The following is a 25,788-nucleotide window of genomic DNA, read 5'->3' as shown; positions in this document are numbered from 1 at the left end:
CATGGACTGGGATATTCTGTAATGATGTCAGTGATGAAATACACATGGACTGGGATATTCTGTAGTGATGAAATACACATGGACGGGGATATTCTGTAGTGATGAAATACACATGGACTGGGATATTCTGTAATGATATACACATGGACTGGGATATTCTGTAGTGATGAAATACACATGGACTGGGATATTCTGTAGTGATGAAATACACATGGACTGGGATATTCTGTAGCGATGAAATACACATGGACTGGGATATTCTGCAGTGATGAAATGCACATGGACTGGGATATTCTGTAGTGATGAAATACACATGGACTGGGGATATTCTGTAGTGATGTAATACACATGGACTGGGATATTCTGTAGTGGTGTCAGTGATGAAATACACATGGACTGGGATATTCTGTAATGATGTCAGTGATGAAATACACATGGACTGGGACTTTCTGTAATGATGTCAGTGATGAAATACACATGTACTGGGATATTCTGTAATGATGTCAGTGATGAAATACACATGGACTGGGATATTCTGTAATGATGTCAGTGATGAAATACACATGGACTGGGATATTCTGTAATGATGCCAGTGTTGAAATACACATGGACTGGGATATTCTGTAGTGATGTCAGTGATGAAATACACATGGACGGGGATATTCTGTAGTGTTGAAATACACATGGACTGGGGATATTCTGTAGTGATGTCAGTGATGAAATACACATGGACTGGGATATTCTGTAGTGAAGAAATACACATGGACTGGGATATTCTGTAATGATGTCAGTGATGAAATACACATGGACTGGGATATTCTGTAGTGATGAAATACACATGGACTGGGATATTCTGTAGTGATGAAATACACATGGACTGGGATATTCTGTAGTGATGAAATACACATGGACTGGGATATTCTGCAGTGATGAAGTGCACATGGACTGGGATATTCTGTAGTGATGAAATACACATGGACTGGGGATATTCTGTAGTGATGTAATACACATGGACTGGGATATTCTGTAGTGGTGTCAGTGATGAAATACACATGGACTGGGATATTCTGTAATGATGTCAGTGATGAAATACACATGGACTGGGACTTTCTGTAATGATGTCAGTGATGAAATACACATGGACTGGGATATTCTGTAATGATGTTAGTGATGAAATACACATGGACTGGGATATTCTGTAATGATGTCAGTGATGAAATACACATGGACTGGGATATTCTGTAATGATGCCAGTGATGAAATACACATGGACTGGGATATTCTGTAGTGATGAAATACACATGGACTGGGATATTCTGTAATGATGCCAGTGATGAAATACACATGAACTGGGATATTCTGTAGTGATGTCAGTGATGAAATACACATGGACGGGGATATTCTGTAGTGATGAAATACACATGGACTGGGATATTCTGTAGTGATGAAATACACATGGACTGGGATATTCTGCAGTGATGAAGTGCACATGGACTGGGATATTCTGTAGTGATGAAATACACATGGACTGGGGATATTCTGTAGTGATGTAATACACATGGACTGGGATATTCTGTAGTGGTGTCAGTGATGAAATACACATGGACTGGGATATTCTGTAATGATGTCAGTGATGAAATACACATGGACTGGGACTTTCTGTAATGATGTCAGTGATGAAATACACATGGACTGGGATATTCTGTAATGATGTCAGTGATGAAATACACATGGACTGGGATATTCTGTAATGATGTCAGTGATGAAATACACATGGACTGGGATATTCTGTAATGATGCCAGTGATGAAATACACATGGACTGGGATATTCTGTAGTGATGAAATACACATGGACTGGGATATTCTGTAATGATGAAATACACATGGACTGGGATATTCTGTAGTGATGAAATACACATGGACTGGGATATTCTGTAGTGATGAAATACACATGGACTGGGATATTCTGTAATGATGTCAGTGATAAAATACACATGGACTGGGATATTCTGTAATGATGCCAGTGATGAAATACACATGGACTGGGATATTCTGTAGTGATGAAATACACATGGACTGGGATATTCTGTAACGATGCCAGTGATGAAATACACATGGACTGGGATATTCTGTAGTGATGTCAGTGATGAAATACACATGGACGGGGATATTCTGTAGTGATGAAATACACATGGACTGGGATATTCTGTAGTGAAGAAATACACATGGACTGGGATATTCTGTAATGATGTCAGTGATGAAATACACATGGACTGGGATATTCTGTAATGATGAAATACACATGGACTGGGATATTCTGTAATGATGAAATACACATGGACTGGGATATTCTGTAGTGATGAAATACACATGGACTGGGATATTCTGTAGTGATGAAATACACATGGACTGGGATATTCTGTAATGATGTCAGTGATGAAATACACATGGACTGGGATATTCTGTAGTGATGAAATACACATGGACGGGGATATTCTGTAGTGATGAAATACACATGGACTGGGATATTCTGTAGTGATGAAATACACATGGACTGGGATATTCTGTAATGATGTCAGTGATGAAATACACATGGACTGGGATATTCTGTAATGATGTCAGTGATGAAATACACATGGACTGGGATATTCTGTAATGATGCCAGTGATGAAATACACATGGACTGGGATATTCTGTAGTGATGAAATACACATGGACTGGGATATTCTGTAATGATGAAATACACATGGACTGGGATATTCTGTAGTGATGAAATACACATGGACTGGGATATTCTGTAATGATGCCAGTGATGAAATACACATGGACTGGGATATTCTGTAGTGATGAAATACACATGGACTGGGATATTCTGTAACGATGCCAGTGATGAAATACACATGGACTGGGATATTCTGTAGTGATGTCAGTGATGAAATACACATGGACGGGGATATTCTGTAGTGATGAAATACACATGGACTGGGATATTCTGTAGTGAAGAAATACACATGGACTGGGATATTCTGTAATGATGTCAGTGATGAAATACACATGGACTGGGATATTCTGTAATGATGAAATACACATGGACTGGGATATTCTGTAATGATGAAATACACATGGACTGGGATATTCTGTAGTGATGAAATACACATGGACTGGGATATTCTGTAGTGATGAAATACACATGGACTGGGATATTCTGTAATGATGTCAGTGATGAAATACACATGGACTGGGATATTCTGTAGTGATGAAATACAAATGGACGGGGATATTCTGTAGTGATGAAATACACATGGACTGGGATATTCTGTAGTGATGAAATACACATGGACTGGGATATTCTGTAATGATGTCAGTGATGAAATACACATGGACTGGGATATTCTGTAGTGATGAAATACACATGGACTGGGATATTCTGTAGTGATGAAATACACATGGACTGGGATATTCTGTAGTGATGAAATACACATGGACTGGGATATTCTGCAGTGATGAAATGCACATGGACTGGGATATTCTGTAGTGATGAAATACACATGGACTGGGGATATTCTGTAGTGATGTAATACACATGGACTTTGATATTCTGTAGTGGTGTCAGTGATGAAATACACATTTATTTATTTTTTTTTATTTTTTATTTCACCTTTATTTAACCAGGTAGGCTAGTTGAGAACAAGTTCTCATTTGCAACTGCGACCTGGCCAAGATAAGGCATAGCAGTGTGAACAGACAACACAAAGTTACACATGGAGTAAACAATTAACAAGTCAATAACACAGTAGAAAAAAGGGGAGTCTATATATACATTGTGTGCAAAAGGCATGAGAAGGTATGCAAATAATTACAATTATGCAGATTAACACTGGAGTGATAAATGATCAGATGGTTATGTAAAGGTAGAGATAGAGATATTGGTGTGCAAAAGAGCAGAAAAATAAATAAATAAAAACAGTATGGGGATGAGGTAGGTGAAAATGGGTGGGCTATTTACCAATAGACTATGTACAGCTGCAGCGATCGGTTAGCTGCTCAGATAGCAGATGTTTGAAGTTGGTGAGGGAGATAAAAGTCTCCAACTTCAGCGATTTTTGCAATTCGTTCCAATCACAGGCAGCAGAGAACTGGAACGAAAGGCGGCCAAATGAGGTGTTGGCTTTAGGGATGATCAGTGAGATACACCTGCTGGAGCGCGTGCTACGGATGGGTGTTGCCATCGTAACCAGTGAACTGAGATAAGGCGGAGCTTTACCTAGCATGGACTTGTAGATGACCTGGAGCCAGTGGGTCTGGCGACGAATATGTAGCGAGGGCCAGCCGACTAGAGCATACAAGTCGCAGTGGTGGGTGGTATAAGGTGCTTTAGTGACAAAACGGATGGCACTGTGATAAACTGCATCCAGTTTGCTGAGTAGAGTGTTGGAAGCAATTTTGTAGATGACATCGCCGAAGTCGAGGATCGGTAGGATAGTCAGTTTTACTAGGGTAAGTTTGGCGGCGTGAGTGAAGGAGGCTTTGTTGCGGAATAGAAAGCCGACTCTTGATTTGATTTTCGATTGGAGATGTTTGATATGGGTCTGGAAGGAGAGTTTAGAGTCTAGCCAGACACCTAGGTACTTATAGATGTCCACATATTCAAGGTCGGAACCATCCAGGGTGGTGATGCTGGTCAGGCGTGCGGGTGCAGGCAGCGAACGGTTGAAAAGCATGCATTTGGTTTTACTAGCGTTTAAGAGCAGTTGGAGGCCACGGAAGGAGTGCTGTATGGCATTGAAGCTCGTTTGGAGGTTAGATAGCACAGTGTCCAAGGACGGGCCGGAAGTATATAGAATGGTGTCGTCTGCGTAGAGGTGGATCAGGGAATCGCCCGCAGCATGAGAAACATCATTGATATATACAGAGAAAAGAGTCGGCCCGAGAATTGAACCCTGTGGCACCCCCATAGAGACTGCCAGAGGACCGGACAGCATGCCCTCCGATTTGACACACTGAACTCTGTCTGCAAAGTAATTGGTGAACCAGGCAAGGCAGTCATCCGAAAAACCGAGGCTACTGAGTCTGCCGATAAGAATGCGGTGATTGACAGAGTCGAAAGCCTTGGCAAGGTCTATGAAGACGGCTGCACAGTACTGTCTTTTATCGATGGCGGTTATGATATCGTTTAATACCTTGAGCGTGGCTGAGGTACACCCGTGACCGGCTCGGAAACCAGATTGCACAGCGGAGAAGGTACGGTGGGATTCAAGATGGTCAGTGACCTGTTTGTTGACTTGGCTTTCGAAGACCTTAGATAGGCAGGGCAGGATGGATATAGGTCTGTAACAGTTTGGGTCCAGGGTGTCGCCCCCTTTGAAGAGGGGGATGACTGCGGCAGCTTTCCAATCCTTGGGGATCTCAGACGATATGAAAGAGAGGTTGAACAGGCTGGTAATAGGGGTTGCGACAATGGCGGCGGATAGTTTCAGGAATAGAGGGTCCAGATTGTCAAGCCCAGCTGATTTGTACGGGTCCAGGTTTTGCAGCTCTTTCAGAACATCTGCTATCTGGATTTGGGTAAAGGAGAACCTGGAGAGGCTTGGGCGAGTAGCTGCGGGGGGGGGGAGCTGTTGGACGAGGTTGGAGTAGCCAGGCGGAAGGCATGGCCAGCCGTTGAGAAATGCTTGTTGAAGTTTTCGATAATCATGGATTTATCGGTGGTGACCGTGTTACCTAGCCTCAGTGCAGTGGGCAGCTGGGAGGAGGTGCTCTTGTTCTCCATGGACTTCACAGTGTCCCAGAACTTTTTGGAGTTGGAGCTACAAGATGCAAACTTCTGCCTGAAGAAGTTGGCTTTAGCTTTCCTGACTGACTGTGTGTATTGGTTCCTGACTTCCCTGAACAGTTGCATATCGCGGGGACTGTTCGATGTTAGTGCAGTCCGCCACAGGATGTTTTTGTGCTGGTCGAGGGCAGTCAGGTCTGGAGTGAACCAGGGGCTATATCTGTTCTTAGTTCTGCATTTTTTGAACGGAGCATGCTTATCTAAAATGGTGAGGAAGTTACTTTTAAAGAAAGACCAGGCATCCTCAACTGACGGGATGAGGTCAATGTCCTTCCAGGATACCCGGGCCAGGTCGATTAGAAAGGCCTGCTCACAGAAGTGTTTTAGGGAGCGTTTGACAGTGATGAGGGGTGGTCGTTTGACTGCGGCTCCATAGCGGATACAGGCAATGAGGCAGTGATCGCTGAGATCCTGGTTGAAGACAGCGGAGGTGTATTTGGAGGGCCAGTTGGTCAGGATGACGTCAATGAGGGTGCCCTTGTTTACAGAGTTAGGGTTGTACCTGGTGGGTTCCTTGATGATTTGAGTGAGATTGAGGGCATCTAGCTTAGATTGTAGGACTGCCGGGGTGTTAAGCATATCCCAGTTTAGGTCACCTAACAGAACAAACTCTGAAGCTAGATGGGGGGCGATCAATTCACAAATGGTGTCCAGGGCACAGCTGGGAGCTGAGGGGGGTCGGTAGCAGGCGGCAACAGTGAGAGACTTATTTCTGGAGAGAGTAATTTTCAAAATTAGTAGTTCGAACTGTTTGGGTATGGACCTGGAAAGTATGACATTACTTTGCAGGCTATCTCTGCAGTAGACTGCAACTCCTCCTCCTTTGGCAGTTCTATCTTGACGGAAGATGTTATAGTTGGGTATGGAAATCTCAGAATTTTTGGTGGCCTTCCTGAGCCAGGATTCAGACACGGCAAGGATATCAGGGTTAGCAGAGTGTGCTAGAGCAGTGAGTAAGACAAACTTAGGGAGGAGGCTTCTGATGTTGACATGCATGAAACCAAGGCTTTTTCGATCACAGAAGTCAACAAATGAGGGTGCCTGGGGACATGCAGGGCCTGGGTTTACCTCCACATCACCCGCGGAACAGAGAAGGAGTAGTATGAGGGTGCGGCTGAAGGCTATCAAAACTGGTCGCCTAGGGCGTTGGGGACAGAGAATAAGAGGAGCAGGTTTCTGGGCATGGTAGAATATATTCAGGGCATAATGCGCAAACAGGGGTATGGTGGGGTGCGGGTACAGCGGAGGTAAGCCCAGGCACTGGGTGATGATGAGAGAGGTTGTATCTCTGGACATGCTGGTTGTAATGGGTGAGGTCACCGCATGTGTGGGGGGTGGGACAAAGGAGGTAACAGGGGTATAAAGAGTGGAACTAGGGGCTCCATTGTAAACTAAAACAATGATAACTAACCTGCACAACAGTATACAAGGCATATTGACATTTGAGAAAGACATACAGCGAGACATACAGTAATCACAGGTGTTGAATTGGGAGAGCTAGCTAAAACAGTAGGTGAGACAGCAGCTAATCAGCTAGCACAACAACAGCAGGTAGAATGGCGATTGATTAGGCAGAGAGGGTCGGATTAACTACACACAGAGCCTAAGTGCGGCTGGGGCCGACAGATAAAACATAAACAAGCAGAATGGATTACCGTGATTAATGGACAGTCCAGCATGCATCAGCTATGTAGCCAAGTGATCAGTGTCCAAGGGGCAGCGGTGGATGGGGCAGGGAAGCTGGACTGGCGAGTGTTATCCAGGTTAGAAAACTAACAATGACCAAATAGCTTGTAGCCAGTTAGCTGGTTAGCTTCTGGAGGTTCTTGAGTGTGTTCTAAAAATGTAAAGATAATAGCGGTTCCGTATCACATTGGGTGAGGCAGGTTACCGGAAGGTATAAACAAATTAAAAATCGAAAAGGGATAGAAAGTAAATATGGGTTCAGTGAGTGTTTGGGACGCGGCGATTCAGACGGTTAGCAGGCCTGTGCTAACAAGCTAACAGTTAGTAGACGGTGCTAAACACGGTAGCAGTTAGCGGACCGGGCTAAACAAGCTAGCAGTTAGCAGGCCGAATTTGCAAGCAAGGAGATAGCAGGGGCTAGAGAGTTAGCCTTTGGGGACGTCGCGATGGGGGTATCTGTTTATTCCTCTTCATGCAGTGACATCGATGGACCGGTCGTGGGTCTGGATATTGTAGCCCAGGAGCTCAAAATGTTCCGTTTGCGATGGGAATCCGGGGATGAAAAATAAAATAAAATAATAAATAGGTCCGTTATGCTCTGGTTAGAGTCGCGTTGTTCGAACTGGCGAGAGCTTTCCGAGCTAAAGGTTAGCTGATGACCGGTTAGCTGAAGACCGCTAGCAATGTTTTGCTGAAGCTGGTAGTTCGTTGGCTAGCTTCGGTTGAGGGGTTCCAAGGTCCGAAGTAAATATAAATACTTTAGGAAAAATAGCTACGTTGGGTGAGGCGGGTTGCAGGAGAGTATTTAGAAGAAGTTGAGGTTCAGCAAAAAGTTTTAAAGATATGTGAAGAAAAAAAAACGAAAACAAACGATATATACAAGGGACACAACACGACAATACGTCCTACTGCTACGCCATCTTGGATCATGGACTGGGATATTCTGTAATGATGTCAGTGATGAAATACACATGGACTGGGATATTCTGTAATGATGCCAGTGATGAAATACACATGGACTGGGATATTCTGTAGTGATGAAATACACATGGACTGGGATATTCTGTAATGATGCAAGTGATGAAATACACATGGACTGGGATATTCTGTAGTGATGTCAGTGATGAAATACACATGGACGGGGATATTCTGTAGTGATGAAATACACATGGACTGGGATATTCTGTAGTGAAGAAATACACATGGACTGGGATATTCTGTAATGATGTCAGTGATGAAATACACATGGACTGGGATATTCTGTAATGATGAAATACACATGGACTGGGATATTCTGTAGTGATGAAATACACATGGACTGGGATATTCTGTAATGATGTCAGTGATGAAATACACATGGACTGGAATATTCTGTAATGATGTCAGTGATGAAATACACATGGACTGGGATATTCTGTAATGATGTCAGTGATGAAATACACATGGACTGGGATATTCTGTAATGATGTCAGTGATGAAATACACGTGGACTGGGATATTCTGTAATGATGCCAGTGATAAAATACACATGGACTGGGATATTCTGTAGTGATGAAATACACATGGACTGGGATATTCTGTAATGATGCCAGTGATGAAATACACATGGACTGGGATATTCTGTAGTGATGAAATACACATGGACTGGGATATTCTGTAATGATGCCAGTGATGAAATACACATGGACTGGGATATTCTGTAGTGATGTCAGTGATGAAATACACATGGACGGGGATATTCTGTAGTGATGAAATACACATGGACTGGGATATTCTGTAGTGAAGAAATACACATGGACTGGGATATTCTGTAATGATGTCAGTGATGAAATACACATGGACTGGGATATTCTGTAATGATGAAATACACATGGACTGGGATATTCTGTAGTGATGAAATACACATGGACTGGGATATTCTGTAGTGATGAAATACACATGGACTGGGATATTCTGTAGTGAAGAAATACACATGGACTGGGATATTCTGTAATGATGTCAGTGATGAAATACACATGGACTGGGATATTCTGTAATGATGAAATACACATGGACTGGGATATTCTGTAGTGATGAAATACACATGGACTGGGATATTCTGTAGTGATGAAATACACATGGACTGGGATATTCTGTAGTGATGAAATACACATGGACTGGGATATTCTGCAGTGATGAAATACACATGGACTGGGATATTCTGTAATGATGTCAGTGATGAAATACACATGGACTGGGATATTCTGTAGTGATGAAATACACATGGACTGGGATATTCTGTAGCGATGTCTGTGATGAAATACACATGGACTGGGATATTCTGTAGTGATGAAATACACATGGACTGGGATATTCTGTAGTGATGAAATACACATGGACTGGGATATTCTGTAATGATGTCAGTGATGAAATACACATGGACTGGGATATTCTGTAATGATGTCGGTGATGAAATACACATGGACTGGGATATTCTGTAATGATGTCAGTGATGAAATACACATGGACTGGGATATTCTGTAATGATGCCAGTGATGAAATACACATGGACTGGGATATTCTGCAATGATGTCAGTGATGAAATACACATGGACTGGCATAGTCTGTAATGATGTCAGTGATGAAATACACATGGACTGGGATATTCTGTAGTGATGAAATACACATGGACTGGGATATTCTGTAGTGATGAAATACACATGGACTGGGATATTCTGTAATGATGCCAGTGATATACTGTAGTGATGTCAGTGATGAAATACAAATGGACTGGGATATTCTGTTGTGATGAAATACACATGGACTGGGATATTCTGTAATAATGCCAGTGATGAAATACACATGGACTGGGATATTCTGTAGTGATGAAATTCACATGGACTGGGATATGCTGTAATGATGTCAGTGATGAAATACACATGGACTGGGATATTCTGTAATGATGTCACTGATGAAATACACATGGACTGGGATATTCTGTAATGATATCAGTGATGAAATACACATGGACTGGGATATTCTGTAATGATATCAGTGATGAAATACACGTGGACTGGGATATTCTGTAGTGATGAAATACACATGGACTGGGATATTCTGTAATGATGTCAGTGATGAAATACACATGAACTGGGATATTCTGTAATGATGCCAGTGATGAAATACACATGGACTGGGATATTCTGTAATGATGTCAGTGATGAAATACACATGGACTGGGATATTCTGTAGTGATGTCAGTGATCACTGTATAATTGCTTGTGTTAGAAATACAACAATGACCGACAATTTGATGAGCGTTCTTACTCTGTCAATATTATGGTACAGGTCATGTAAGTCTGATTCCCGATGTTGACACTGCCTGGGACAAAAACATTTAACGTTTGTGTCGATTTGTGATAAGCATGCCCCTGTGAAGAAATTTAGAATCTGTGGAAGGGTCAATCCCTGGTTTTCAGATAACTTGGCAGAATTAATTAGAAAGAGAGATATATCTTGGGCTCAAGCTAGACATACAAATGCTCCTGTTGACTGGGCCTCCTTCAGAGCGTTAAATCAGATTACCATTTAAATGCAGTCACAGAGAACCTAAACAACACTACCAAGTTCAGGAAGCTAATCAAATCAGTGTCAGGTTCTAATGTCTCCTCTGGCCTTCCTGACCATTTAATGATGGATTCTAATGATCACTGCACCTGTAAATAGCCCATCTGTAAATAGCCCATCTGTAAATAGCCCATCCAACTACCTCATCCCCATACTGTATTTATTTATTTTGCTCCTTTGCACCCCAGTATCTCTACTTGCACACTCATCTTCTGCACATCTATCACTCCAGTGTTTAATTGCTATATTGTAATTATTTCGCCACTATGGCCTATTTATTGCCTTACCTCCCTTATCCTACCTCATTTGCACTCACTGTATATAGACTTTTCTATTGTATTATTGACTGTATGTTTGTTAATTCCATGTGTAACTCTGTGTTGTTGTCTGTTCACACTGCTTTGCTTTATCTTGGCCAGGTCGCAGTTGTAAATGAGAACTTGTTCTCAACTAGACTACCTGGTTAAATAAAGGTGAAATTAAATAAATTAATAAAATAAAAAGTGAAGCACAAAGCCGATATTGTAGGGTTTTTTAACAAGCACCTCATATCTGCTGGTTCAGTTGTTGATAATGGGGGGGCCCAGGCCGCTAATGTAAGCTCATTTTAATCATTTTTATGCTGAGGTCTATAAAGCACTAAAAGGCAATAGACACTAAAAAGGCTGCAGGTCCAGACAACCTGGACCCCCTACCTCTTAAAGAAAGCAGCTGGAATTATTACTGAACCTGTGGCTCACATTTTCTACTTGAGTCTCTTGACCAATTCCATACCCAGCATTTGGAAATCAGCTTATGTCCACCCACTGCTAAAGGGAGGAGATCCCTCAGATGCTAATAACTATCGTCCTATCTCTAAATTCCCTATCCTGGACAAAGTCTATGAAACTCTAGTGAACTCCCTATCCTGGACAAAGTATATGAATCCCTAGTGAACTCCCTATCCTGGCCAAAGTCTATGAATCCCTAGTGAACTCCCTATCCTGGACAAAGTCTATGAATCTCTAGTGAACTCCCTATCCTGGCCAAAGTCTATGAATCCCTAGTGAACTCCCTACCCTGGCCAAAGTCTATGAATCCCTAGTGAACTCCCTATCCTGGACAAAGTCTATGAATCCCTAGTGAACTCCCTATCCTGGCCAAAGTCTATGAATCCCTAGTGAACTCCCTATCCTGGACAAAGTATATGAATCCCTAGTGAACTCCCTATCCTGGCCAAAGTCTATGAATCACTAATGAACTCCCTATCCTGGACAAAGTCTATGAATCTCTAGTGAACTCCCTATCCTGGCCAAAGTCTATGAATCCCTAGTGAACTCCCTACCCTGGCCAAAGTCTATGAATCCCTAGTGAACTCCCTATCCTGGACAAAGTCTATGAATCTAGTCACCTCACAGTTTAAAAAAAACATCTTAATTGAAAAGTACATACTGAGTGGGGTTCAGTCTGGCTTTAGATCGGTGCACTGCACGACAACTGCAGCTATGGCAGTGGGTGGTAAACAACATCATTAATGCACATAATAAAAAGCAGCATTGTGCTGCTGTGTTTGTTGATTTATCAAAATCCTTTGATTCAGTGGACCATGAATTGTTGCTAGCTAGACTCAGTAACATTGGTCTCAGTGAAGGGGCAGTAAATTGGTTTAGGAACTAATCTTTCTGACAGAACACAATGTGTATATACTGACAATCACAAGTCTAGCTTTCTAGAGATTAATAGAGGTGTCCCCCAGGGTTCCATTTTAGCTCCTGTGTTGTTCTCAATTTTTATTAACGATTTGAAAAATGGGATTCAACCAGCAAAGTTGCATCTACTATATACAGATAGACACAGACACAGTCATTTATTAATGTGCTCCTTCTCTGGTTCAGGACGTTGAAGAGCTCCAGACTGATTTTCAGTCACTGCAGACCTCCCTTTATGGGCTCAAACTCAGAAAAACTAAATGTATGACCTTTACCAGAGCTTGAACTCTGCCAGAGAACATTAGTTACATCTGGTGGCTTATCCATTGAAAAAGTGTCATTCTACAAATACCTACAGATGCCTTGGTTGGATGACGAGTTGTCCTTTAAAAGGTAATGTGCATAATAATATTTTTTTTGTAATAAGGCTTGCTTCTCGCTTATGGCTAGAAAGAAGCTTGTTCAGGCCACTTTTCTCTCTGTAATTGATTTTGGTGACTTGTTGTGAATGCATGCAGCCTCTGTCTTACAGAGGCTGGACTCTGTTTATCATGCAGCCTCATCTGTCTGACAGAGACAGGACTCTGTTTATCATGCATCCTTGCTCTTTATTACAAAGGCCAAGTCACTCACCCACCATTGCACATTGTACCAAATGTGGGTTGGACTTTTTGGTAAACTCCCTCTTTACCCCTGTAGTCTGGTCTCCTTCACCACCAGCAGGTAAACTCCCTCTTTACCTCTGTAGTCTGGTCTCCTTCACCACCAGCAGGTAAACTCCCTCTTTACCTCTGTAGTCTGGTCTCCTTCACCACCAGCAGGTAAACTCCCTCTTTACCCCTGTAGCCTGGTCTCCTTCACCACCAGCAGGTAAACTCCCTCTTTACCTCTGTAGTCTGGTCTCCTTCACCACCAGCAGGTAAACTCCCTCTTTACCTCTGTAGTCTGGTCTCCTTCCCCACCAGCAGGTAAACTCCCTCTTTACCTCTGTAGTCTGGTCTCCTTCACCACCAGCAGGTAAACTCCCTCTTTACCTCTGTAGTCTGGTCTCCTTCCCCACCAGCAGGTAAACTCCCTCTGTAGTCTGGTCTCCTTCACCACCAGCAGGTAAACTCCCTCTGTAGTCTGGTCTCCTTCCCCACCAGCAGGTAAACTCCCTCTTTACCTCTGTAGTCTGGTCTCCTTCACCACCAGCAGGTAAACTCCCTCTTTACCTCTGTAGTCTGGTCTCGTTCCCCACCAGCAGGTAAACTCCCTCTTTACCTCTGTAGTCTGGTCTCCTTCACCACCAGCAGGTAAACTCCCTCTTTACCTCTGTAGTCTGGTCTTCTTCCCCACCAGCAGGTAAACTCCCTCTGTAGTCTGGTCTCCTTCTCCACCAGCAGGTAAACTCCCTCTTTACCTCTGTAGTCTGGTCTCCTTCACCACCAGCAGGTAAACTCCCTCTTTACCTCTGTAGTCTGGTCTCCTTCACCACCAGCAGGTAAACTCCCTCTTTACCCCTGTAGCCTGGTCTCCTTCACCACCAGCAGGTAAACTCCCTCTTTACCTCTGTAGTCTGGTCTCCTTCACCACCAGCAGGTAAACTCCCTCTTTACCTCTGTAGTCTGGTCTCCTTCCCCACCAGCAGGTAAACTCCCTCTTTACCTCTGTAGTCTGGTCTCCTTCACCACCAGCAGGTAAACTCCCTCTTTACCTCTGTAGTCTGGTCTCCTTCCCCACCAGCAGGTAAACTCCCTCTGTAGTCTGGTCTCCTTCACCACCAGCAGGTAAACTCCCTCTGTAGTCTGGTCTCCTTCCCCACCAGCAGGTAAACTCCCTCTTTACCTCTGTAGTCTGGTCTCCTTCACCACCAGCAGGTAAACTCCCTCTTTACCTCTGTAGTCTGGTCTCGTTCCCCACCAGCAGGTAAACTCCCTCTTTACCTCTGTAGTCTGGTCTCCTTCACCACCAGCAGGTAAACTCCCTCTTTACCTCTGTAGTCTGGTCTCGTTCCCCACCAGCAGGTAAACTCCCTCTTTACCTCTGTAGTCTGGTCTCCTTCACCACCAGCAGGTAAACTCCCTCTTTACCTCTGTAGTCTGGTCTTCTTCCCCACCAGCAGGTAAACTCCCTCTGTAGTCTGGTCTCCTTCTCCACCAGCAGGTAAACTCCCTCTTTACCTCTGTAGTCTGGTCTCCTTCACCACCAGCAGGTAAACTCCCTCTTTACCTCTGTAGTCTGGTCTCCTTCACCACCAGCAGGTAAACTCCCTCTTTACCCCTGTAGCCTGGTCTCCTTCACCACCAGCAGGTAAACTCCCTCTTTACCTCTGTAGTCTGGTCTCCTTCACCACCAGCAGGTAAACTCCCTCTTTACCTCTGTAGTCTGGTCTCCTTCCCCACCAGCAGGTAAACTCCCTCTTTACCTCTGTAGTCTGGTCTCCTTCACCACCAGCAGGTAAACTCCCTCTTTACCTCTGTAGTCTGGTCTCCTTCCCCACCAGCAGGTAAACTCCCTCTGTAGTCTGGTCTCCTTCACCACCAGCAGGTAAACTCCCTCTGTAGTCTGGTCTCCTTCCCCACCAGCAGGTAAACTCCCTCTTTACCTCTGTAGTCTGGTCTCCTTCACCACCAGCAGGTAAACTCCCTCTTTACCTCTGTAGTCTGGTCTCGTTCCCCACCAGCAGGTAAACTCCCTCTTTACCTCTGTAGTCTGGTCTCCTTCACCACCAGCAGGTAAACTCCCTCTTTACCTCTGTAGTCTGGTCTTCTTCCCCACCAGCAGGTAAACTCCCTCTGTAGTCTGGTCTCCTTCTCCACCAGCAGGTAAACTCCCTCTTTACCTCTCTTGTCTGGTCTCCTTCACCACCAGCAGGTAAACTCCCTCTTTACCTCTGTAGTCTGGTCTCCTTCACCACCAGCAGGTAAACTCCCTCTTTACCCCTGTAGCCTGGTCTCCTTCACCACCAGCAGGTAAACTCCCTCTTTACCTCTGTAGTCTGGTCTCCTTCACCACCAGCAGGTAAACTCCCTCTGTAGTCTGGTCTCCTTCACCACCAGCAGGTAAACTCCCTCTTTACCTCTGTAGTCTGGTCTCGTTCCCCACCAGCAGGTAAACTCCCTCTTTACCTCTGTAGTCTGGTCTCCTTCACCACCAGCAGGTAAACTCCCTCTTTACCTCTGTAGTCTGGTCTTCTTCCCCACCAGCAGGTAAACTCCCTCTGTAGTCTGGTCTCCTTCTCCACCAGCAGGTAAACTCCCTCTTTACCTCTGTAGTCTGGTCTCCTTCACCACCAGCAGGTAAACTCCCTCTTTACCTCTGTAGTCTGGTCTCCTTCACCACCAGCAGGTAAACTCCCTCTTTACCCCTGTAGCCTGGTCTCCTTCACCACCAGCAGGTAAACTCCCTCTTTACCTCTGTAGTCTGGTCTCCTTCACCACCAGCAGGTAAACTCCCTCTTTACCTCTGTAGCCTGGTCTCCTTCCCCACCAGCAGGTAAACTCCCTCTTTACCTCTGTAGTCTGGTCTCCTTCCCCACCAGCAGGTAAACTCCCTCTTTACCTCTGTAGTCTGGTCTCCTTCCCCACCAGCAGGTAAACTCCCTCTTTACCTCTGTAGTCTGGTCTCCTTCACCACCAGCAGGTAAACTCCCTCTTTACCTCTGTAGTCTGGTCTCCTTCCCCACCAGCAGGTAAACTCCCTCTGTAGTCTGGTCTCCTTCACCACCAGCAGGTAAACTCCCTCTGTAGTCTGGTCTCCTTCCCCACCAGCAGGTAAACTCCCTCTTTACCTCTGTAGTCTGGTCTCCTTCACCACCAGCAGGTAAACTCCCTCTTTACCTCTGTAGTCTGGTCTCGTTCCCCACCAGCAGGTAAACTCCCTCTTTACCTCTGTAGTCTGGTCTCCTTCACCACCAGCAGGTAAACTCCCTCTGTACCTCTGTAGTCTGGTCTTCTTCCCCACCAGCAGGTAAACTCCCTCTGTAGTCTGGTCTCCTTCTCCACCAGCAGGTAAACTCCCTCTTTACCTCTGTAGTCTGGTCTCCTTCACCACCAGCAGGTAAACTCCCTCTTTACCTCTGTAGTCTGGTCTCCTTCACCACCAGCAGGTAAACTCCCTCTTTACCTCTGTAGTCTGGTCTCCTTCACCACCAGCAGGTAAACTCCCTCTTTACCTCTGTAGTCTGGTCTCCTTCACCACCAGCAGGTAAACTCCCTCTTTACCTCTGTAGCCTGGTCTCCTTCACCACCAGCAGGTAAACTCCCTCTTTACCTCTGTAGTCTGGTCTCCTTCACCACCAGCAGGTAAACTCCCTCTTTACCTCTGTAGTCTGGTCTCCTTCCCCACCAGCAGGTAAACACCCTCTTTACCTCTGTAGTCTGGTCTCCTTCACCACCAGCAGGTAAACTCCCTCTTTACCTCTGTAGTCTGGTCTCCTTCCCCACCAGCAGGTAAACTCCCTCTGTAGTCTGGTCTCCTTCACCACCAGCAGGTAAACTCCCTCTGTAGTCTGGTCTCCTTCCCCACCAGCAGGTAAACTCCCTCTTTACCTCTGTAGTCTGGTCTCCTTCACCACCAGCAGGTAAACTCCCTCTTTACCTCTGTAGTCTGGTCTCGTTCCCCACCAGCAGGTAAACTCCCTCTTTACCTCTGTAGTCTGGTCTCCTTCACCACCAGCAGGTAAACTCCCTCTTTACCTCTGTAGTCTGGTCTTCTTCCCCACCAGCAGGTAAACTCCCTCTGTAGTCTGGTCTCCTTCTCCACCAGCAGGTAAACTCCCTCTTTACCTCTGTAGTCTGGTCTCGTTCCCCACCAGCAGGTAAACTCCCTCTGTAGTCTGGTCTCCTTCTCCACCAGCAGGTAAACTCCCTCTTTACCTCTGTAGTCTGGTCTCCTTCCCCACCAGCAGGTAAACTCCCTCTGTAGTCTGGTCTCCTTCTCCACCAGCAGGTAAACTCCCTCTTTACCTCTGTAGTCTGGTCTCCTTCCCCACCAGCAGGTAAACTCCCTCTGTAGTCTGGTCTCCTTCTCCACCAGCAGGTAAACTCCCTCTGTAGTCTGGTCTCCTTCACCACCAGCAGGTAAACTCCCTCTGTAGTCTGGTCTCCTTCTCCACCAGCAGGTAAACTCCCTCTTTACCTCTCTTGTCTGGTCTCCTTCACCACCAGAAGACAGAATTGACAGAATGCAACAGGGACACAGAGTGTTGGGAGGATGAGTCCTTATAGAATTAGACATAATACAACAGGGACACAGTGAGTGATGGGAGGATGAGTCCTTATAGAATTAGACAGAATACAACAGGGACACAGTGAGTGATGGGAGGATGAGTCCTTATAGAATTAGACAGAATACAACAGGGACACAGTGAGTGATGGGAGGATGAGTCCTTATAGAATTAGACTGAATACAACAGGGACACAGTGAGTGATGGGAGGATGAGTCCTTATAGAATTAGACAGAGTAGACTGAATACAACAGGGACACAGTGAGTGTATTACGGCTCTCGTTGAAGGTAGGAAGAGTGGACCAAAGCGCAGCGTGCTAAGTGTTCATGATACCTTTTTTTCAAAAAACACTTAAACCAAATGACAAAACGAAAACTAACAGTTCTGTCAGGCACAGACACTAAACAGAAAACAAGATCCCACAAAACCCAAAAGGAAAATGACAACTTATATGTGATCCCCAATCAGAGACAACGATAGACAGCTGCCTCTGATTAGGAACCACACACGGCCAAAAACAAAGAAATATAAAACAGACTTTCCCACCCGAGTCACACCCTGACCTAACCAAACAGTGTGACAGTGTTGGGAGGATGGGTCCTTATAGAATTAGACAGAATAGACTGAATACAACAGGTGGAGCTTTGGCAAGGCAGGAACAATATGCTCTGTATCTAGTACAGAACTAACTCTTGTTGCACACATACATGCTATCAAAAACATGTGCTATGTTTAATATCATGCTTTGTCGTAAATACACCATTCTGTCAATGCTATCTATTCTGAATGTTATGAAAATATGTTATCTTTGATTTTTGTAGCTGGTATTGCAAAGGTCTCTCTGCTAGGAACTATATTGATAATATGTTGAGGTCCTCAGCGACCATATTCACATTGTTTTCTGATCATTTCATGGTTGTATGCCGCTTTTTTGGCCCATTCTAATTGACAAGAATTCAAATTACTTGTTGAGAATATTGTCATGGTGTGATGCAGTTAGACTACCCCCTAGTGGCCTTGTGGTGTCATCACGTCTCCAAGACACCTTCATGATACCTTTACACAATCAGTAAGAGACCGGCTGTTATATCTGGTTAATGACACCATCTCTTGAACACTTTATACCAATATGTTGATTTTAAATAAAGCATTTTTATCAACATTCGCTGTCGTCCAAGAGTTGCTGAATTTCCTACTTACTGAACTTTACAACAATGTTTTTGTCGTTTGTCTTTCTCAGGAAGGGAAGAAGAAGTTTGACAAGGAGACAGAGAAATACTACACCGTTCTAGAGAGGCATATGGCCTCCAGGAAGAAAGAGCCGTTCTTACAAGAGGTATGTCCCAGTTACAAGAAAAAACAACATCTTACTGTGAGACTAAAAATGTTTCCATACATACCATTGTGAAACAATATTTCTCTGTTCAACATGTCAGTATTGTCTGAAGGTGACTTTTGAATAACTGTGTATAAACACTAAACAAATGGATCGATGTGGGAACATGCACTTTCTATCAATACTTTTAGTTAAGTCTGCTATAGAGTCAATCTCAGATGATATGTCTGAACATTTTTAATTGAGCTAATCATTCTTCAATGGGAGTCTTCTGTTGCCAAATCAATGAAGGTATTATATGATTGTCCATCAAAAAATGGCACAATTTGTCTGCACGTATACAACTCGTCTGAAATAAGGTGAGATGAGTTGAACTTTTGTTGGACAAAAAGGGTCTGATGTAGACCTACGCCATATACAATTGAATCCCTGTTCATGCGTCTCAAGCCGCGTCTAGACTTGACGGTCCATGCAGATGTTGTATAATGGAGTTTTTTATCAAGAAACTCCCAACAAGTCATATGTCTACATTTTCATTGAAATTTGTCCACCAGGACCACACGTGGTTCCGTTCCCATGCTATATTCAAATGCCAGTATGCATTATACAAACACAATTATAAAATGTAAATGATAATATAACAACTACTGTCGGCAAGTAGCTAGCTAACCTCTGTAGCTAGCAAGTTAGCAAGCAACCCTAAAGGGATTGCAAACGAGTTAGCATAACTCTAGCCAAACAAAAACATTTTATTCAAAATATTAGCTAGCTGGCCTGCAATTGTGGCCAGCAAACACGTTCCCCACATCCTAGGAACGTATTTCCTCCAACGTTATAATGAAAATGTGCCCAAAACATTTTTATGGAGACTTGTGGAAGGAGTGCTGATGACGTTGCCCACTGTAGGCGCTGTCGGTGTGCTGATTGCATCCAGACTGAGGAGGAATCTGCAGACAATGAAGTGGTCAGATGGATCTGAACACAATCAGACCACAAAGCAACTTCTGTGCATCTAGACTTGTCTTTTAAATTCAAGCATTGAATTCTGATAGCAGAAGTCACATGAAAGTGTCAAGTGTAGGCCGTACCCTTAAGGACCTGAACGGGCCTTTTTGCTGAATCAATGTATCTGTTCCTAAAGCCAACTGAACTATGTTAGTGATAACAGCATTGTTTATAATATTATTTACACAGTACTTTCCTAGACAAACACACTGGAGACAGTCGGCAGGTAAGAGTGTGTCCAAAACAACATTAATGGATAGGTATTTTAAATGAAACCTGAGCTTCTCATCCTGGGAGCAAGACTGAATTAGACCAACTATAGTTTTTCATTGACAACGCATTCTTCAAGGTCATTGGGGCATTGGACATCACCGGCACTGATACCTCCACAGACATTACCATGACAATAGAACAAGGTTCTCGAGACGTGAAAATATGCAGAAATGCATCTATGGACAATGTCGACTTGGAAACAACTCTGATTGAAACCGATATACTACAGTCCATCAACAAGAAACTATCAATGCTAGAAGTTGTGCACAAAGAGTTAATTGACCTAAAAGCCAGTAAGGAATTCAGCTCCAAATAAAATTCCTGATCAAAGACAAGCTACAGCTCAAAGGTCAAAACACCAATAATTCATCATCAAGTGACAATACAATTCTCAGAGACATTATTAGACCTGAAGTCCGTTGGATGAGAGAGAACCCGGTTTTCCCTGGTATTTTTGAGTCCCGTTGGATGAGAGAGAACCCGGTTTTCCCTGGTGTTTTTGAGTCTCGTTGGATGAGGGAGAACCCGGTTTTCCCTGGTATTTTTGAGTCCCGTTGGATGAGAGAGAACCCGGTTTTCCCTGGTATTTTTGAGTCCCGTTGGATGAGAGAGAACCCGGTTTTCCCTGGTATTTTTGAGAATAATTATGAAAATGCTGAAGAAATTGTAAAATACTTTATACATACAAAACTCCAGATCCCAGCAGATGAAGCATCAAACATTGTTTTCACTGAGTCCACAGAATTGGAGTCTTGGTTGCCAAAATGCCTGGTGCTCCTCACCCCATCGTGGCCAAATTCGGTCATTACAAAGAAAATTGCTGGTTAAATCCAAGGGTAGAGAATTACAAGGGACAGAGTTTGGGCAAAAGGATCAGTTTACCAAGTAAAGAAATAACAGGTGGAAAACACTCTTCCCGATGGAAAACACACTCTGAGCCTATATTGTTGTTGACAAACTCTATATTACCGAGATGAAAAGGTTGAAGCTCGGCTTTATTGATGTGCCTCTGTATTACAATACCTTCAGGGGGTGTCCCTCAGTGTTAAATAGCTGGTATTACAACACCTTTCAGTGTGTGTCCCTCAGTGTTAAATAGCTGGTATTACAATACCTTCCAGTGTGTGTCCCTCGGTGTTAAATCGCTGGTATTACCATACCTTCCTGTGTGTTTCCCTCAGTGTTAAATAGCTGGTATTACAACAACATCCAGTGTGTGTCCCTCAGTGTTAAATAGCTGGTATTACAATACCTTCCAGTGTGTGTCCCTCAGCGTTAAATAGCTGGTATTACAACACCTTCCAGTGTGTGTCCCTCAGTGTTAAATAGCTGGTATTACAACAACATCCAGTGTGTGTCCCTCAGTGTTAAATAGCTGGTATTACAACAACATCCAGTGTGTGTCCCTCAGTGTTAAATAGCTGGTATTACAATACCTTCCAGTGTGTGTCCCTCAGCGTTAAATAGCTGGTATTACAACACCTTCCAGTGTGTGTCCCTCAGTGTTAAATAGCTGGTATTACAACAACATCCAGTGTGTGTCCCTCAGTGTTAAATAGCTGGTATTACAATACCTTCCAGTGTGTGTCCCTCAGCGTTAAATAGCTGGTATTACAACACCTTCCAATGTGTGTCCCTCAGTGTTAAATAGCTGGTATTACAACACCTTCCAGTGTGTGTCCCTCAGTGTTAAATAGCTGTTATTACAATACCTTCCAGTGTGTGTCCCTCAGTGTTAATTAGCTGTTATTACAACACCTTCCAGTGTGTGTCCCTCAGTGTTAAATAGCTGGTATTACAACACCTTCCAGTGTGTGTCCCTCAGCGTTAAATAGCTGGTATTACAATACCTTCCAGTGTGTGTCCCTCAGTGTTAAATAGCTGGTATTACAATACCTTCCAGTGTGTGTCCCTCTGTGTTAAATAGCTGGTATTACAACACCTTTCAGTGTGTGTCCCTCAGCGTTAAATAGCTGGTATTACAATACATTTCAGTGTGTGTACCTCAGTGTTAAATAGCTGGTATTACAATACCTTTCAGTGTGTGTCCCTCAGTGTGTGTCCCTCAGTGTTAAATAGCTGGAACCTCTAACCTTCTCTAAACCACATGGTGGAACCTCTAACCCTCTCTAAACCACATGGTGGAACCTCTAACCCTCTCTAAACCACATGGTGGTAAACACTCATCCAGACATACACTCATCCACACACACAGACATACATTCATTAATTGTCCCTACCTGGTGCAATTGAGGGGCCTTGGAGGTCCAGTGTGTAAGTTGAGGGGCCTTGGAGGTCCAGGGTGTAGGTTGAGGGACCTTGGAGGTCCAGGGTGTAGGTTGAGGGGCCTTGGAGGTCCAGGGTGTAGGTTGAGGGGCCTTGGAGGTCCAGGGTGTAGGTTGAGGGACCTTGGAGGTCCAGGGTGTAGGTTGAGGGACCTTGGAGGTCCAGGATGTAGGTTGAGGGGCCTACAGTAACAAACTAATAAATGCTGTTATGTTATTTGATCATTTTTTGGTTTTCTAATGTTACCAAAGACCTTGATAAACAACCAAAATATTATTTTTGTGATAGCAAATATGAAATGTATTAATTCCAAAGTCAGAATGACTCCTGATTAGCTTGAAGGGGGGTCCCTCGAGGCCCAGTGTTTGTAGTATTAAATGTAATGCTACAATATCTCCCCCTTCATCCACTGTGATTCATCCTCCTTAACCTAGAAAGCTACAGGACACAGAAATTGAAGTGTGTGTGTGTGTGTGTGTGTGTGTGTGTGTGTGTACATCTGTAGTACATTAGCATTCGATAGTAATCTTCCTCTAATCCCTTTGATTTGAAGGAAACAAAATTACATGAAGAGGCTGTTAAAGAAATAAAGCAAAAAAGGCTCCATATTAAAGCCTCTAGGGTTATGGCAGCGAGAGTGTAAATGCCAAGGCTCCATATTAAAGCCTCTAGGGTTATGGCAGCGAGAGTGTAAATGCTAAGGCTCCATATTAAAGCCTCTAGGGTTATGGCAGCGAGAGTGTAAATGCTAAGGCTCCATATTAAAGCCTCTAGGGTTATGGCAGCGAGAGTGTAAATGCCAAGGCTCCATATTAAAGCCTCTAGGGTTATGGCAGCGAGAGTGTAAATGCTAAGGCTCCATATTAAAGCCTCTAGGGTTATGGCAGCGAGAGTGTAAATGCTAAGGCTCCATATTAAAGCCTCTAGGGTTATGGCAGCGAGAGTGTAAATGCTAAGGCTCCATATTAAAGCCTCTAGGGTTATGGCAGCGAGAGTGTAAATGCTAAGGCTCCATATTAAAGCCTCTAGGGTTATGGCAGCGAGAGTGTAAATGCTAAGGCTCCATATTAAAGCCTCTAGGGTTATGGCAGCGAGAGTGTAAATGCTAAGGCTCCATATAAAAGCCTCTAGGGTTATGGCAGCGAGAGTGTAAATGCTAAGGCTCCATATTAAAGCCTCTAGGGTTATGGCAGCGAGAGTGTAAATGCTAAGGCTCCATATTAAAGCCTCTAGGGTTATGGCAGCGAGAGTGTAAATGCTAAGGCTCCATATTAAAGCCTCTAGGGTTATGGCAGCGAGAGTGTAAATGCCAAGGCTCCATATTAAAGCCTCTAGGGTTATGGCAGCGAGAGTGTAAATGCCAAGGCTCCATATTAAAGCCTCTAGGGTTATGGCAGCGAGAGTGTAAATGCCAAGGCTCCATATTAAAGCCTCTAGGGTTATGGCAGCGAGAGTGTAAATGCTAAGGCTCCGTATTAAAGCCTCTAGGGTTATGGCAGCGAGAGTGTAAATGCTAAGGCTCCATATTAAAGCCTGTAGGGTTATGGCAGCGAGAGTGTAAATGCCAAGGCTCCATATTAAAGCCTCTAGGGTTATGGCAGCGAGAGTGTAAATGCCAAGGCTCCATATTAAAGCCTCTAGGGTTATGGCAGCGAGAGTGTAAATGCCAAGGCTCCATATTAAAGCCTCTAGGGTTATGGCAGCGAGAGTGTAAATGCTAAGGCTCCATATTAAAGCCTCTAGGGTTATGGCAGCGAGAGTGTAAATGCTAAGGCTCCATATTAAAGCCTCTAGGGTTATGGCAGCGAGAGTGTAAATGCTAAGGCTCCATATTAAAGCCTCTAGGGTTATGGCAGCGAGAGTGTAAATGCTAAGGCTCCATATTAAAGCCTCTAGGGTTATGGCAGCGAGAGTGTAAATGCTAAGGCTCCATATTAAAGCCTCTAGGGTTATGGCAGCGAGAGTGTAAATGCTAACGCTCCATATTAAAGCCTCTAGGGTTATGGCAGCGAGAGTGTAAATGCCAAGGCTCCATATTAAAGCCTCTAGGGTTATGGCAGCGAGAGTGTAAATGCCAAGGCTCCATATTAAAGCCTCTAGGGTTATGGCAGCGAGAGTGTAAATGCCAAGGCTCCATATTAAAGCCTCTAGGGTTATGGCAGCGAGAGTGTAAATGCTAAGGCTCCGTATTAAAGCCTCTAGGGTTATGGCAGCGAGAGTGTAAATGCTAAGGCTCCATATTAAAGCCTCTAGGGTTATGGCAGCGAGAGTGTAAATGCCAAGGCTCCATATTAAAGCCTCTAGGGTTATGGCAGCGAGAGTGTAAATGCCAAGGCTCCATATTAAAGCCTCTAGGGTTATGGCAGCGAGAGTGTAAATGCCAAGGCTCCATATTAAAGCCTCTAGGGTTATGGCAGCGAGAGTGTAAATGCTAAGGCTCCATATTAAAGCCTCTAGGGTTATGGCAGCGAGAGTGTAAATGCTAAGGCTCCATATTAAAGCCTCTAGGGTTATGGCAGCGAGAGTGTAAATGCCAAGGCTCCATATTAAAGCCTCTAGGGTTATGGCAGCGAGAGTGTAAATGCCAAGGCTCCATATTAAAGCCTCTAGGGTTATGGCAGCGAGAGTGTAAATGCCAAGGCTCCATATTAAAGCCTCTAGGGTTATGGCAGCGAGAGTGTAAATGCTAAGGCTCCGTATTAAAGCCTCTAGGGTTATGGCAGCGAGAGTGTAAATGCTAAGGCTCCATATTAAAGCCTCTAGGGTTATGGCAGCGAGAGTGTAAATGCCAAGGCTCCATATTAAAGCCTCTAGGGTTATGGCAGCGAGAGTGTAAATGCCAAGGCTCCATATTAAAGCCTCTA

Source organism: Oncorhynchus mykiss, chromosome 24 (assembly GCF_013265735.2).
Source record: "Oncorhynchus mykiss isolate Arlee chromosome 24, USDA_OmykA_1.1, whole genome shotgun sequence".
NCBI lineage: Eukaryota > Metazoa > Chordata > Actinopteri > Salmoniformes > Salmonidae > Oncorhynchus > Oncorhynchus mykiss.
Note: the sequence above shows the minus strand (reverse complement) of the source record.